This window comes from Salminus brasiliensis, chromosome 7, assembly GCF_030463535.1.
Source record: "Salminus brasiliensis chromosome 7, fSalBra1.hap2, whole genome shotgun sequence".
Classification (NCBI taxonomy): domain Eukaryota; kingdom Metazoa; phylum Chordata; class Actinopteri; order Characiformes; family Bryconidae; genus Salminus; species Salminus brasiliensis.
This window is the reverse complement of record NC_132884.1, coordinates 8621454-8639221: the sequence shown is the minus strand read 5'-3', so window position 1 is coordinate 8639221 and position 17768 is coordinate 8621454. Positions and strand designations below refer to the sequence as shown.

Below are 17768 nucleotides of genomic sequence, written 5' to 3'. Positions count from 1 at the left end.
ATATATCTGATTTGTGGGCATGCGACATGCAGGTGAATGGTCCGAGCGGAATTTATGCCTGTACATATTGTGCCTAGTGGTGTCATCAGCCAGCCCCGACAGCATGGCATTCATAAGTGTATCAGAGTGTCATGTGTGTCGCTTTAGGGACAGATTCGTTCACATTACAAACAGGTACAGGTGACCGTTCATATTCAGAAATGTGAACAGTCAAGATAGCCAAATCCGATCTGAACAAAAAACACATTAGGTAATGTGAACGTAGCCTGACAACAATTACTTTTGTTCAATTTGTTTGTTCAATTTTTGTCTTTTCTTGAAATTATTCCAATCCAGGTTTCCTTAATGTATTCAGCACATTTTTCAATATAATGCATTGTATGATTAAATATTGTTTCCTTAGTAGCACTGGTTTCTGATTTGTAATAGTCAGGGTCACACGAACACAAAGAAAAAAATATAAGCACAAACTTAATATAACAGTTTGCTATTCTAGGACTGTATAAATGAGGCAGCCAAAGTCTGTCAGAAATCTGTCAGAAAACAAAAAAGAGGCCAATTGCATTTCTTTTTTTAATGTTAACTCTTGGCAGCTGATTACAGTGAGAGAAACACATTATCTGCCCACATGTAGTTTAGCTAGATTAATATCCTGAAACATAACTGTCGTGTCAAATTAACATTCTATTGCACATTTTGATTGACACATTTAAAATGGTGGGCTACTCAAAGCAAAATCAGTTCTCAGACCGGTGCTCCTAAAAGAAATTCCTGCTCAGATTGTAATAAAACAGAGCAAATGCAAGCTTGTCATGCCTGGTATAACGTTTGATGTTTCAAACTAATAATAATAAAAGTAATACTGGAACCGGAGAACTCAGCTAGTCAACCCCCTGAGTACAGCCGGTGCAGGTGAAGTGATTGATGTGTTGAGTGGGAATTCCTCCTGATGCAACTTAAATCACAAAGAGGCTTTACTCAGATTACTACAGATTTCATAAAGAGGCCCGGGCTCAAGTCAGAAGCTTTACAGCAGTGGCGACTGCCTCAGACAACCAGACGCAAACGCACCCAAACAAACAGGATCAGCAAGTACTGCATTTGACCTTAATGGAACGAACAACAGACAGATAATAACAACAGTCAAAACATATGTCTTATATTTCTCCTGATGATGTACCTTTCCGGATGTAGTCAAGTCAAGTCAAGTCAAGTGGGTTTTATTGTCATTTCAACTACATACAGAGTACACAGTGAAACGAAACAACGTTCCTCCAGGACCATGGTGCAACATAGACAGTGCATACAAAACACAAGTGCAACACAAACAAACAAGTGCGGACAGACAACACAGTACAGACAGAGGATAATAAATGTAGTTTGATTGGATACGTATTCACCTGGAATCCCTGAGGCCAGGTTCAGTTGTTCATTCATTTCTTCCTGGTGGGTCTAAAGCCTACACGAAATCAGTGGGTACAAGGGAGGAACAACCCAGGACAGGGTGCCACACATACCCACTTAAGTGCACACAACTATGAGGCAATTTAGTAAAGTGAGGATCAAACCCACAACCCCTGGCCTTTGGAGCTGTGTGGCACACAAGAGCCTAGTGATAGAGAACCACACTCCTTTCTTTGGTTCTAAACCAGCTCTGAACAGCACTATATATATACACTACTAATGCACTAAGGCTTATGCACACACTAAGTTATCTGACTGCAGAGTTGTAAAGGAACTGGGAGCTGAATGGTCAGGCAGGTCAGTCATACGGGATTGTAAGACCTCGTATGACACTACAGAGTTTAAAATGATCATTTAAAAAAATTCTACTAAAAAAGTGAATCAGTTTAGAAAGTCTGATTATAAAACTCGAAGGGAATCCCCCCCCCCAAGGCCCTTCATATCCCCTTCAGAGGGATGCTAGCCAACACACATATCTGTTCGCCCGTTAGCGTTCTCCTCCAAATACATCATGGGGGAGCAGAGTATAGGTGAGCATTGGCCGATACAGCTCTGATATTTCTTATACTAATGAGCTGGATTTAATTGGAGCACTTCACTGCAGATGAACATCTAAAAGCAGGCTATCATACTCTGATAAGATCTCTGACTAAACTGCTCAAACACTCTCTTACCCGGACATGCCATCTCCAAGCCTGCTACTTCCCTTCATTAAGGAAACAAAAAGCATTGCAGCACTTTTACTACCACAGTAGGGGAGTTTAAAATACAAATCTTTTCACATTATTTCAGCATTTCAGCTCTGCTGCCTCAGCAGTGGTGCAGCATTATGCCAACAAGTGTGTGTGTGTGTGTGTGTGTGTGTGTGTGTGTGTGTTTCAGTTAATGAGATTCTGCAGTATCTGTGGCTTGTGTTGAGGGTAGCAAAAGACTGGATTAATAGCATTATGACTCTTTCCGTTCTTACACATACTCTCTCCTACACAGAGTTGTATAATGACCCATCTTCAGAGGGTTCCTACTATGCTGTAACTGTAGCTAAAGTACAGCTCTACTGCAGTTTTCCTATCCTAATTTCACTTGCCGCATCCGTACAACACTGTCGCTGTCAGATTTGATCACCTTCTGAAAATCACCATCAGCTCTTCATATTCTGTGCACAGGTCATGATGAGTGGCCCAGCAGAAAGGGTCTAACATTACACTGGCAGACATTAAAAGCAAAGCACGTTTTATTCATCATTCGCATTTTAACTGACTGCACAACTGAAAACCATCAAATTATGTTAAAAACGACCAAATAAATGGCTTTGTGCATTCGGAGGACTGTTTCAATGTTTTCCACTTAAGCTACATTGCAACATTTAAAGCTTAAGCCCAAACCCTGGTGTTCTAGCTGCCGTGTGTCATTTGCACCTGCCATAGTCAATATGCCAATCAGCTGGAGCGACGCTTAGCTTGTCAAATTTGGATCTGCATTAAGCTCGTCATAAGCATAGGCTACTGCGCTTTACACCGCTAGCTAATACCATGTGTCTTAAAGCAGATAATCTACTCCACAGGACAAACTACACTGTTAGTTACGGGACCTCACAAGTATGAGTATGGGCTGTTTCAGGCTAGGTTTGAAAATCCACAGGCTCTGAAGGCCAGTATGATTCAAGCCAGTATTCTTTTGCTAATATGGGCCCCAACACCCATGCTCATTAATTAGGGCTGTAACGATTAGTTGTCATACCCGACCATGTATATTATTAAAGTTTGTAGACTCAGATTTCCGTGTAGATAGATCATTATTCTGTAACTGCAATGCACTACAGGAAGTGCTGGGGGCAGTATCCCTTTGTGGCCCATTGTGTGCCATGATTGCATCCAGTACTAATCAAGAACATACTGAATGATGGTGTGGCGGACAGAGAGTGAGGATGATGAGGCAAAAAAAGCAAGACTGAAACTTCAGCAAAAATAAACCAATGACACAAGCTGAGCACAGACACTGAGTTGCCATTTCACGGCAGCACCACGTTAATGATTGTACATTGAAAACGCAAGCATGGATGGGTGGGTGGGTTTTTCCCAGCACTTTGTACTTTAGCCAACTAATGTTAGTTTTGTAATGTTTGTTAGTTTACCTGTTGAAAACAAGGGCTCACGGACTATGCTTGCTAAGAAAGTGCTACTTCAGTTGTGCTGGCTAGCTAACGCGTTAAGTGCAATAGTTAATCAGTGATTTATAGGTGATTGACTCATACGTTTTTTTGCTTGTGTTGATATCAGCATTCATTCTAAATTGTAACCCCCCACCTCCACTTAATGGTATCTAGTTAGCCTCTAAGTTGGATCACATCAGTAATTCAGTTGTATCTATATAGCAGCTGCACAAGATCCATGTTTTCAAAAACTGATATCCTGAGATTCAGAAATGAAGGGCATGGCAGACATAATTGTTGACGAAACACTTAATATAAGAAATTTCTTCTCATGGGAAATTATGCCCTCAGCTAGGACTGAGTGATAGAACAGTTATAAAGGGTACTGCAGTATCTAAAAATGTTGACCTTTTCTCCAGTTTAAGGTTTGAGTTAGGGTAATATTTCTAATATTTCTTAATATAAGGCATGTATGACATGTCAATTTCCGATCTGTGTCTATCTAGTACACCCCAACATCACTGATTGGTGATATCACACAACAGATGGGGGAAAAAAAACCCAAGCCCACCATAGTTGCAAGTTTAGTAATGAGAGATCAAATGAAAGGGAGAGCAAGCAAACCTGGATAAACCAGTCAACTAAATGTGCTTGAAAACAGTTAAACACACTCCTAAGACCTTTTACTGGGCGTTGTGCTCTCAAGTATGTGGCTTTATCCTGTAAACGTGTGATTTAAGGCCTCAGTTAATTGGAACTGTGCTGTGTTGTTTAGCATGCTAGCTAGCTAACTTATCTAAGCCTAGACAGCCGACTATGAGTCCAAACATGGCAGAACCATTTGTTAATCCGGCAGAGACTCGACTTTGCTAGATACAAATTGTTATTTTTGCCAAAACATCATTTAGGCAGGATCTGCACTGTGCTGTGTGGATCTGTAACTGAGCTACCTAAGCAAAGACTACTCGCTTAGCGAGTGGGAAACAGAACGAAAACCACACAAATTTTTTTAAAAAATTAAAGTTCAGTAAAATATCCAGTCCCTCGATCTGAGCCATTACTGCAGTAGGGGTTGAAACGTTTGTAAGTGGGCTTTCTGTCAGCCAAACTTAAATTTGTTTTGTGGTGGGCAGATTGTTATCCTTCTAACTAAGCTAATGCTAACCAGCTTCTCTCTGCTGATTCAGAGCAGTTTAACATCTGGATTTGTTGTTAGACTGACGATTTATCATTTATTTGAATAATTCATTTTAAATTGTGCGCAGTTTTCACTTAATCCGTGACCCTGTGAGCAAACTGAGCTTTGAATTAGATCGATTTTCGGTTTTAAAATAATGCAGGATGAGATTCTACAGCAGCCAAGTAAAAAGAGCACCATCTGCCCAACTTAAGCTACTCTCTGCCCTCTGTAATACTTCGCCCAACCCTCTCCTCAGCATCATGAGAATTCTTCCCACTGTACAGACATTAGATGCCCAGACAGAGACCAAAACAGAGTACATACAAATTACTCATACACACACTGACACATACACATAGTCTTTCTTTTCCCAAAGCTTACATGTTCTTCCTTTCCTTCTGTCGGCTCAGCGGCATCTTTCATTCTTTTCATTCTCAGGCCCATTTACTCAGTTTCGGGTTTAACTGCCGTAGCTCATAGGCCATTATTACATAACACAGAGCATTTCACATTGGTACAGCTTCTTGTATTCTCCTAACACCTCCAAACCTCCACACACGAGAACATGCACCCACACACGCACACACACACATTCTTAAACAATCGACACAATCTTTTTTGCCTCAAGACCGCTGCATAACAGCGTGGTGGGGGAGCGAGATGGAGATTAGATGTTCTTTCACAGAGCGTGGTCGTGACCTCATATAAATGCACAAGTCAGTCTCCAGAGCGCAGTGTGAGGACCTGAAGGATTACAGAGATCATCAAATTTATTTCTGTAATTACCCTGGTGATTATGCCTGCGGCCAGATAAAAGGGCTTTTATGATGATTGCCTGAAGGACGTATGTGTATCATGTACCGGAGTGTAAGCTGGTCTTCAGCTGAGGGACAGTGCCACCAGAAACAGCCTCCTTAAGCCGGCTCGGACAGTTCAACTGTGCTTTTCATACAGATGTGATTTTCTTTAGAGATGAACTGATATAGGATTTCTGGGCTGATTTAAATGATTTCATTAGATATTTGATAACATATCAGTCAAATCTAATCATCTGTGCAATGCAGATATTTTTAAGCAATTGGTTACTGACCGGCTGATGGAAAGCAAAGGTTAATTTTGGGTTAAAGCAGCATTATGTAACATTTTCACCTCAACATAGAAGCTTCAAAATCACCATGATGCTTCACTGACCTGTAATTAGGAGAATGGTCTCTTTATAGTTGGTACTCCAGGCTCGGCATGCTGCTAACTGTAACGGACAGGTGTTTCGGACAGGTCCGCGCTCGCATGAACTGCATAACGCTGCGTAATCCTGGAAGACTACTTTATCGCGTGAGTCCACATTATTCTTTCACTTTCAGTGATGGCGGTGTATCCATCAGCTTGTCCAGGAATACATGTTACCACTGAACACATTACACTTCCTGTACTGCAGGGGAAGCCTAGGAGCAAGACTACACACAGAGAGATAAAAAAATTACATATATTTATAAATCTCTCATTCCAAATGCATAAGGCGCCAATGTTACATTCTGATCATCAGGTTACATTCTAATGACTACTAATAAATGTAACAGTTGCAGTGTTCGTCACAGTGTTAGTCATGTTACCAAATGTAACTAATAAATCTCTATTTTTATTTGCATCCTTTTTACAGATATCTAAAAATCAGCCAGTGTTACTTGCCAAATGTTGTATATTGGCCAGACTCTATTGCAAAGCTCCCTTTTCAGAGGACATGTGAGTGCTTCTGATGTACCTGAGGAGATACAATGGTGTTTTCCTGCAATGCCAGGTTTGGGAATAGTCCATAGGAGGCACATTTCCAACTGCACTGATTGCAATTACTGTAAAAGCACTCTACGAAAGCAACTCCTCCACCAGAGGTTCCCAGTTCGTGCCTCATTTGTTCATTCTGTTGTTCAGTAACTTCTGTGACACACATTCAACCACAAGCCAGTGCTGAGCTCTCTGCCACGTGAACGGAAGACAATGGGGGATGCTCACTCCCTGTACGTTTAAAAAAGGACACACTCAATACAGCTTCAGAGTCAATACGCCAGCAGGACTCTGCATGTGTGTGGACCTTCTAAAGGCCAGGAGAGTCTGCCAAGGAAAGCATGACTAGATGAGAATGCTTAACTTGAGCCAATGGAAAAAATATCTCTCGTACTTCTATTGGGGAAATTTACCTCCAGACCTTAGTCTTATGTGGATATCACTATATGCGACAGTAACCAGAGACAAGCAGTGTAGCTGTTAGATGCAATTGTACTCAAGAACAATATAACAATGGTTAGTCATGTAGAAATAAAGGTACTGGTCTTAATGAGTACCTGATAATGGTTTCATTCAGACAGAGAGTAAAAGTAATTTTTCTGGTCAAGTAAAAACATTCTATGTTTGGGAGGCTAACTCCACCCTGTGAGTTAAAGTAGGAGCTTAATAGATTGTACAACCAAGTACTACAAGTACTGCTTGGGCAAATTCTAGGCACCTCAGAAAGTTTTATTTCTGTATAATTAATGCATTAAGTAATTCAAATAAAACTGTTCTCCCACTCTCTCACTCAGAGGGGAAAATGAGTTTTAGAGAAGAAACATGCTTGAAGACCTTCCTTTTCCCTATTTTTATTTCCACCTTTCTATATTTCTAGATTCTCAGATAAGGTATCCACCCCCTTCCACCACCCAGTATCCTCCCTAACTCAATTTTATCTCTCAGTCTTAGTTCCACTCATCACAAGGGACTATGGCCTTCAAGCCTGAAGCAGAAGTTCCCTCACCCTCAATCCTCGCTGATTATCATATGCTGATGGCATGTTCCAAACTAGCAAATTTCATATTCTACAAGTTGTACACACATGCCTCTACTGACAATGACAAAATAATGTTCCTCGAATTGACTACGTCCACACTCTTGATCATAAAAGGCCCTCCTAAAAACTAAAATGTAGTAGTTTTGAACTGCTTTTGCATGCTAAAAATCACACAAATGTATTCATCTGCTGTGTTGGGAGCAGTCACTGTAAATGACTAGGAAATACTATAATATGATAAATACTTAAAAGTGCTAAAGTAATGCACATTCTTTGCGTATAAATGTGACTTTGGTTGGGGCAAAAACCCTGTTATTTTGCCTCTGAACTGAAACACTGATTTAGTCAAGTCAAGTCAAAGTCAGATTTATTTGTGTAGCGCTTTTGTCACAAAGCAGCTTTACATAATCAGTAAATAGTAAAAGACAGAAAAAAAACAAACATAAAAAGACATGAAAAATTTGACATGAAAAATGGCTGGTTTACAGCCCTGGTGACAGCTCGCATAAGCCACATATTATAGCATAGTTTCAACACTGTAATAAAAACACTGTAATTACTTTAGAGTCTTACCAGATTGCTAAGACATTGCAGCCTTTATCCTTGCCCCTACTCCCTTCCCTTTGTTTTGTAAAAAATAAGCTAGTTCCTTGCCGTCTGATGTGCGTCCAATTTGTTCTAGAGGGAATCAGATGTTGGAGAGAAGAGATGCTAAAAGCCAATAGGCTAGCATTAACTTTTAGCCAAGTGCAGATCCCGTTTGCACCCCTGGCTTTCACTTCGTCACATGAAGAGTCTGGTAGTGATGTGCTGCTTACCAGAATCACCGCCAGTATATTCTTTGTCACCGACGCTTTTACCATTTCACCAGCCATGATTAGGGCTTTATGCAGAGTGTATGTACAGTGTGTCTATTCCATAAACTTAAATCAAATTAATTATCTACACCAAAGAAAATACATTTTGACATTCTAGGACATCTTTAATCTGGCGAGTTCATCGACAGCTACAGGATGTGTGTTTGTGTGCTGTACAGGCTTCTGATGAGATTTGAGGTATTTAAAACCAATTACTCAGAAGTGTTGTGCCAATTCAGCAAGCTGGATCAAAAGAACAGACAAACAAACAGGACTCTGATTGCAATTATTGTGAAAGCACTTTATGAAACCAACTTCTCTACCGGTTCACGCCTCGTTTGTTCATTTTGCCGTTCAGTAACTTCTGTGACACACATTCAACCACAATCCAGTGCTGATCTCACTGCCACGTGAACGAAAGACGGGGGACACTCAAAAAAGGACACACTCAATACAGCTTCAATACGCCAGCAGGACTCACTGCATGTGTGTGGACCTTCTAAAGGCCAGCAGAGTCTGCCAAGAAAAGCATGACTAGATGAGAATGCTCAACTTGAGCCAATGGAAAAAGTACTTCTTAATTCTTTGGGGAAATTGACCTCCATCTGTGAAATTCTGGCTGTTTGCTTACATTTGGTTATTAATATATGTGACCTGAGGCAGGTAGTGCAGCTTAACAAGACTTGTTCTTTAATATTTAGCATATAATGACAAAAATAATAAGCAGTTATGTATAAGTACAAGTTGTCATTTAAATGATTAGTTGAGTAAGACTACAGTCAGAGAGCAGGTGAAACACAGATTTGTTCTTTGCGTGGCAGGGTGAACACCACCACACACAGCAATATACTATTTTCAATTCCGATTCAGGCAACTTTGACACATATCCACAATACACTGCAATGCAACCTCAGTCTGAACAGCCAGATTGGACATTCATGCTGCATTTATGTCAATCCAACTTAATCTTTGCCATAATTCATGCGCTCAAGAAAAGGCCCCTTTCAGCAAAATGCCCGGTTCCGTGGTTACACTGCATCTTTTGTTTAGCAGGATGAGCAAGAGAGCATGGGGAGTGTAAACTAACAAGCACAGCGCTGTCTAATGACAGAAATCAAACCAACAGCTCTTCCAAATCAGGTTTACTTCAAAAGAAATCAAAGAAGTCAATGGAGCTTTGCATGGCTTGATCTCTTCATCCAGTGTTTTAGAGTCTGTGCCACATCTCTAGCAATCTTTTTCAAGGGAGATAAACAAAACAAATGGAGCTTCCTTTCTCTGTTTGATCGTTTTCTTAAAACAGGGTCAGACGCTCATAAGTTTTTACTTTTTGCTGTTAACTTTGGCAAGCATGGTTATTTCAGTGTCTATGGTTTGGTCTCCCAGTTTAAAGTAGCACTTTATCCAGCTTATTTTGACGACATGTAAAAAGAGTCTATTAAAGCAGCACTAAGTGATAATTGGTACTTCTTGCTCCTGGGCTCCCCAAACAAGCGTGAAGTGGAATTCATGTGAGTGTTGTCCTGCCTGCGTCACCAAAGTTGCATAGTGCAGTTCGAAGTGTGCGAAATCCAATAGTTTTGCACATATTTGTATCAAATCCTGTATGACTCGGTATGACTTTACCGCCTCAGGCCACATGCTTCTTTCACTTTCACTTTCAGTTCTGTAGCTCAGCTTGTCCAGAAATGTCTGACACAAAGTTTCATAAGTTCTACAATGCTGCGTTAAACGCACAGTTTTCTCGCAGATGTAAGAAGAGCGGTTCCACAGACGCTTAGTTTCTTATCAGCCACAATTTAGAAGTAAACATGTGATGGTTTAGGCAGCACGGGCCAAATAGGCCAGAAATAGGCCAAAATGTCCAGAAGTCGCTTAAATGCAATCAAAGCACTAGAAACACACACACAGACACATACATACACACAAACATATAAGTATATATATATTACTTAAGGTTTTCATGTTCTACTGAAAAATAGTTTTGCACTGCAAAACTGTTATACTGTTCTTAGTGCTGCAGGTTGTCAATAATGTCAGTTAATGGTCCCTTGAGGATGCCAGAGGGAGCTCTGCTAGAATTCGGTGTTAAAAACAAAGGATCAGAACTGGATCAAGGATTCATTCAAATGTGCCTGTATTTGGCCATATCAGCACTTTTGCCATTGTGCTGATAAAATAGACTCTCTCAAACCAAATCATGAGCATTAATTGCATCTTATAAAGATGAATGTAGTGGAATACATATTTATTAAATATGATTTTTGAGTGCACAAATAAGCTTGAGTAAAGCCAGTTCCACACTAAACATGACTCACATCAAGATTATACACGTCAGATGTGACCTGGTGTGTTGTTTGCAGAAAAAATCTCTCTGATGTTTGTTTAAAAGATATAGCTGCATCTTGGTTGTGAACATGCCGAAGCCTAAGAACACTAATCGCTCCGATAGGGTTCATGTTGCCTGCGAAACTGACCAGAGGCAGAAAAATATATATTTTATACATTTTTAATATATATAGAAAAAAATATATATAATATAGAAATATCCAAAAAGTCATCAATGTGTTTAAAAGAACTTACTGACTTCTGAATAGGTGTGTAAGTAAAATATAGATATACTTTTTATACTTTTTTTAACCTCCGTTTGCTCTGATGTAACCCCAATTACATGCCCCTATAAGCCACATAAATGAAAGGAGATTCATCACTTCTCAGCACTAATAATTACACCTGACAACTGCCCAAAGCTCGATCAATAAGTATCAAAGGCCTTCTCAACCCCGCTACAGACACATCTTCCAAACCAATCAAACTGACTTTGCAGTCCAAGTGAGCTGTGATTGGATGGTCTGCGTCAGATGGCAGCTTGGTTAACTGTCATTAAAGCGTGGGTCCCCAGTCATGACTAATCAACTCAGACTGTGCATGTGAGCCAGCACGTGGCATGATCATTTGGTTCTGCCTGGGGACAGCATCAGTGATGTGTCTAGGCTGCTCTGCTTCTGCCACAGTGGCATGTGCTAACAGCAACTATCTGTCATGAGCAGGGAGTCTGGCCAGAGACCAATCACCAGCACTGTGTGAGTTTAGTGGCCCTGCGTGCACAGCCGTACATGCCACCAGCTGCCAATTACCTAATCAAACGACAGGCACACATTAAAAAGGTACACCTACTTATTCATGCAGTTGTCTTATTTATCTTATTTATTTGAAATGATGCATTAGGTCAGTGGTTCCCAACCCTGGTGCTACAGGACCCCCTGTCCTGCAGATTTAAGAGATTTCCTGCTCTAACACACTTTAGTCCTCAACCCAGGATTAGCTGGATCATATTTTTTGGGAGCAGGATAAAAACTAAGATGTGCAATGCAGAGGAAACACTGCATTGGGTAACTCAGATAGCCAATTGTGGTGAGCAAAAGAGCATCGCAGAACGCACAATATATCAAACTTTGAGCTGTATGGGCTACAACACCAGAAGAGCACATCAAGCTTCACTTCTGCCAGGCAAGAACAGAAAGCTGAGGCTGCAGTGGGCACAGGCTCACCAAAACTGCACAGTTAAAGACTGGAAAAAACATAGTCTGGTCTGATGAATCTCAACTTCTGATGAGGGACAGAGCAGAATTTGGTACCAACAGCATGAATCCATGGAGCCTACCTGCCCAGTGCAACCTGGTTGGAGGTGTCTACTTCTAGATTGTACCATATCACAAAGCAAAAGTCATCTGGTTTTGGTTTCATAAACATGATTAAGGGCTGAATGTTCATCAGTGGTCTTCCCATTCACCAGATCTGAATCCAATAGAGCACCTCTGGGATGCGGTAGAGCAGGAGACTGACAGCACGAAAGTGCTCCTGAGAAATCTGCAGGAAATGTTTGACACAATCATGTCAACATGAACCAGGATCTCAAAGAAATGTTTCCAATATCATCTGGAATCCATGCCATGAAGAAGTACAGCTGTTCTGAGAGCTCTACCCGGTATTAGTGTAGTGTTGTTAATAAAGTGCTTGGTGAGTGTGTACATTTATTTATGTATAAATATTACACACACAGGCTGTCCCACAACGAAGCCCTGTACAAAATTCCACTATGATTTCGGTACAAATTATAAAATACAAAGCCTGAGGCTACTGGGCTTGACAATTGTGTGTTATCACCTCAAATCAAATGTCATAAATAAAAAAAGAGAGAGAGAGAAAGTGAGAGAGTGCGAGAATCAAAGGCACCAGACGCTGAGACGACTTCTTGTTGTTTGTTTTGGGTTGTTTTTGTGGCTCTCGCTGCCCGCATGCTTCAACACGCTCCCTCATGAACAGTATGTCTCAAGGAGTCAGATGGAATCACAGAAAGAGGGAAAACTCTGATAAGAGTGTGTGAAAGAATCTGGGAATGGCCTATCATCAGGAGATTGCAGGATCCATCTCTGGTGATGTAACAGCCACCCCTGACTGGGATTCCTAGCAAGCATTAATGCCCCTCCACCCCCACCCACCACAAACACACTTCACTTGGCGTGCTACTGACCTCCCTTTCCCATCTTTACTTAGCGTTATGCTAGCTAATGTTAATGTCTGTTAACTGACTCAGCAGAACCGGCAGTTGGTGTTCTCCTCCAAGTGTGCTCATCTGTCCAAAGACACCGTCTTAGCAGCAGCCTGAAAAGAAGTGGAGGCTGGCTTTATGTGACCTGAAGGAAGCACATGCTACCCTTCACCCTTCCAGCACTCATCATGTGATGACAGGAGTCCTAGGTAGTGGGTGGGAAGAGGAAATCAGTAAATTAGGGAGAACACTGGGAAAAGGAAGTGGACTCAGTGTGAAACCTGAAAAAATAAAAGGTGCTGCAAAAGGTTCTGTGAGCGACTTTTGTTTTCATACAGAACAATTTTGTGATAGAGATGCGACCATTAATTTGATAATGAACCTTGGGACGTTTAGAGGCTCTTCACACCCGCACATCTCAATGACAAACACGCTTCTTTATGGAACCAAAGCGGCTCTTCTATGGCATCACTCAAAGAACCATTTGTAGCACCCTTATATTTTAAGATTGCAGGGAAGCCAATATAACAGTTTTCTAGGGATGCTGTTTTATCCCTCAGTCCGATCCGAGTAACTTCATGTAGAGTAATGGGCCGTACCAAGCTGATCTGCTATCATACATGACGCGATCTCCTCTTTTAGGTAACATCTCGTTGATGTCACGCAAAAACCTTGCATCTCCAAAATGGCAACTTTACAAAAGAAGGAAGCAAAACTTCTTAACTTTTTAATGGAAGTCAATGTAAAGAGATTCGGCCCATTAATAATGGCATTTTGACACAATGTAAAGTTGTGCCAAAACGGCCAGATTCATAAATATGTCAAAAATGTCATTTTTGGTAGGGACATAGTGGACCAACATGCCAGTCCATCCACACACTTGAGTGTGTCATTAAGGGTGTGTGGCCTGTCCAGCAACAACTCTGCTGCGGATTCAAGAGCAGAAGTAGTAGAGCTCAATTAGAAACTCCAATGAGATAGACTGGCTATTTACAGAAGGGTCAGGAGTACACAGATAGGGAAAGCTACATGAACGCACTGAGGAGGAGAAAGTAGACATGATGAGCTAAGTAGGCCATGGTATATTTATGCCGCTTGATACCCTGTCTATCAGCCAACTCAGCTGTACCCTGGTGCTGGTTTCGGATTTAATCTGTGTATTTTCACAGACACTCTGGGTATTTTGGTCAGCGCTGCGAGTGTGGTGGCTCCTGCCCGCAGGCAGGCAGGCAGGCAGGCTGCCATCTCCGTCCCTGTGAACAAAGCGAGGAGATGGATATAGAGATGGATGCAGACTCTCTCACTTACCCTGGTAGTATGGAAAGAGCATCCTGCGCTTGTCAGCGCCCAGGCTGTGTCCTTGGTTCCGGCTCTGGGCAGCCAACAACAACCGCATCTCTGGAAACCTGTCGACCCGCTCGGTTCTCTCTACGAGGTGGGAGACATTCACCTCAGCTCTCCACGCTTGTTCCCGACGACGAAAGGACAACTACAACAAAAATGTTGCTGAGGAGGCTCCCACTTTCACACGGGCTTAACGTTAGCACTCGCCGTCGTCCGTCTCTGCTGCTTCTTTCAGTCACTCTGCGGCGCGTCAAAAAGACTCGGAACACTGGAGGCTTCGCCGCCGCTTCCTTCCCTCTTTCAGCGCATTAGCGCACACCTACATGGTTGGTTCGTGTCGGAGAAACAGCTAAATGACCAAGGAGGACAGTTAACAGTGAGCACTGAATGGTCTTCTCCACGCATAACTGTGGCCATGACCTCACTAGATTTGGAAAGTACCATTTCGCTCGAACAGGCGGGGTGGGGGGGTGGATGTAGGGCACTCGATGGTATGCCAGGCAGTGATGGGGAGTTCGATTCGTTTTTGTCGAACCGATTCTTTCGAACCGAACGGTGGTGATGAGAAGTTCGATTAAGATTAGTGAACCGATTCTTTAGAACTGCACTGTATTGGAGGGGAGTTCGATTGATTTGTCCTAACCGACTCTTTCAAACTATGCGTTCGATCCATAAACATCCGATTCATTGATTAAAATCTTTTATCTTCTCCAAATGAAGCGACATTCGGTTCAGAGTCAGTGTGATGTCTGTTAGTAGTGTATATTTACCCCTCCCAAACAATATTTTATATACTCTTATGTTGATTTCAGGAAAATCCCAACATTAAAACGTGTGCTCTACATTTTGGTTTGTCTATTAAAGATGTATGGTTTAATCATGTTAAGCCAGAAAAAGACCAGTTCAAATAAATCAATGAAAGCCCAATATTGCCACACACACCAATTCCAAGAAGGTAAAAAAATCTACCACTGGTTGTTCATGGTGTACATTTTAGGACATTCTTACGCTACACCATGGTAGGTCAAACATCAGAAATATGCACTGTGCTTTTTGTTCGCTGACTTCTTATTTAGTATTCCGTTCTTCACACATTTGGGTTTCTGGAGTGCCTACCAACTCCCAAACTGTGAATTAAGATAACTTTGTCCATTTTGTGGACTTCCCAAGTAAAAAAAACACGACATTCTAAGTCACAAGTCATCTCATTAGGATGTTAGCGCCCCCTATCTGGTAAGCATTGTGTGTGAATGTCACACAGGACAGTAAGAGAGTGAGAAAGAGAGAGATGTGAACTCAAGGTGAAGTAAATGTTAATTGTAAACAGGGACAGGGACAACATGGACAAAATTAAAAGTAAAGTGTAAGATTTAGAAAAGAATCAAGCGACCAGTGGTTCATCCCCATTTAAAGGAATAGGTACTCAAATTGGGTTTTTTGAACAGGACTGTTGAGAAAGGGTAAGAATAGGTGCAGTCGTGCTAGATCCTAGCTGGTATTGGGTATTGTGACCACAGCATTTAAATGTAAAGGTGCACAGATTTGTCACTGCACTATGTACAGCAAAATGTGTCCTCTGCATTTTACCCATCTGTGGTCGTGAACATACATACACTAGTAAACTAGGGGCAGTGAGCACAGCACACACCCCCAACTCCAGCACCCAGGGAGCAGAGAGGGCAAAGGGCAACAGTGGCAGTTTGCCAAGCCCAGGTATTGAACCCACAACCCTGTCATCAATACTCTGGGACTGTAACCGCTGAGCCACCACTGCCTCAGTATTTCACCCTACACAATTACTACACATTTTACTTACTAATTATTACACTACTACGCATTTCACAGACAATTATGGGAAAGTGCTATAACATGTCACCTTTAATAGGCACAGTTGCCTTCTAGTTATATCATTTAAGATCGAGCTGAAATATGAAATGAGTAAAAGTAAAAGTAGTTGTAGTAATAGTAGTATGTATTGCTTTGGTACACACCATCAGTGATGGTCCCGGAGGCATCAAGAAGTGTACCTACTCTAAACCGAACCTTCATTAGAACCCATTACCACTTTCATAGCAGACTTCAGTCTGTAAAAACTGAGAGCTGAATTATTAACATGTATTTCTCACAGTCATGGTTTGATCCACACATTTAGCATCAAATGACAAATTACATTGAATATGAAGACGACTGTTAGACAAATACTGCCACCTAGTGGACAGAAGATCTACAGGACTAAAACTATTCACTGAAAACTATTCATGGCCTAAAATACAGAGTTTAGTAGTCTAAATCCAGACTCAAAGTCCATGAAGTGTTATTTGGGCAAAATAAGGACTTAATAAAATTGTCTAAATAACTAAATTGTCAATCAGTTGTCAAAAAAGCAAAAAAAAAAAAAAAAAGAGTAACAAACAACTTAAGGTAAAGGTAAAGGTGCACATATTTGTCACTTACACTGTACAGCGAAATGTGTTCTCCGCATTTAACCCATCTGGTAGTGAACACACACTCACACACACACTTGTGTTAGGGGCAGTGAGTACACACACACACCCAGAGCGGTGGGCAGCCAACTCCAGCGCCCGGGGAGCAGAGAGGGTAAAGGGCCTTGCTCAAGGGCCCAACAGTGGCAGCTTGCCAAGCTATGTGAAATTTGCAAATAATAAGAAAATACAAATGAATGAAGATTGTACTTGAGTACTCATGACTAAGTATACTATTACAACTCACCACCACTGAAATGAATGAATATTTAACACTAATTGATAGTAGTAATCCATACCGTAGAAAACATCTGTAATTAAAGTACTGGTATGTAGTAAAGTACTGTAATTGAGTATACGCTTTCGAGATAATAATTGTCAAACTATGCTCATAATAAAAAGCAATTTCAGGTTTTGTTTTTAATTCTTCCATTCAGAGGGACAGAAACCAGGGTTCATGTGGACAAGATGAAATGTAGCCATTGTATTATCAATCCAAAATGACTAATGAACCCACACATATTTTGAGCTTTATATTGTCTTTATTGGATCAAAATGTTGTGTTCCCAGAAAAAAAACAACAACAAAACAAACAAACAAACAAACAATGTAACTTCAGGAAAAAACTTGACCATTTCTGTTGGTCTGTTCCCTATTTAATGTTTAACTAAATGCAAAAACAGCTCATTACATAATGGGTAATGTAATGTAGATTATGGTAAAATAGTGGTAATTTTATTTGGGAACTACAGTCTTTTGTGGGAACTAATACTTTTAGTTCATTCCATGTTTTTACACATAATTTATTTATTTGTTTTAATCTCTTTGTATGTGTGGATTACTTAGGCTGTTACGGACTTGTGGTAAAAATGTAATGTTAATAGCCACATCAGACATTTACAAAAATATGTTAAATCATTC

General features: G+C 41.0%; 1 protein-coding gene across 1 annotated transcript in view; it reads right to left on the bottom strand.

Moving 5' to 3' along the window:
- The window catches only part of tmem198ab (transmembrane protein 198ab), a 34833-nt gene extending 20059 nt beyond the window's left edge, over positions 1–14774 (bottom strand). Inside the window, exon 1 of the mRNA XM_072683720.1 lies at positions 14329–14774. The gene's annotated coding sequence lies outside the window, so the exon portion shown is untranslated. The remainder of the gene's footprint in view (positions 1–14328) is intronic.
- Between the last annotated feature and the right edge of the window lie 2994 nt (positions 14775–17768).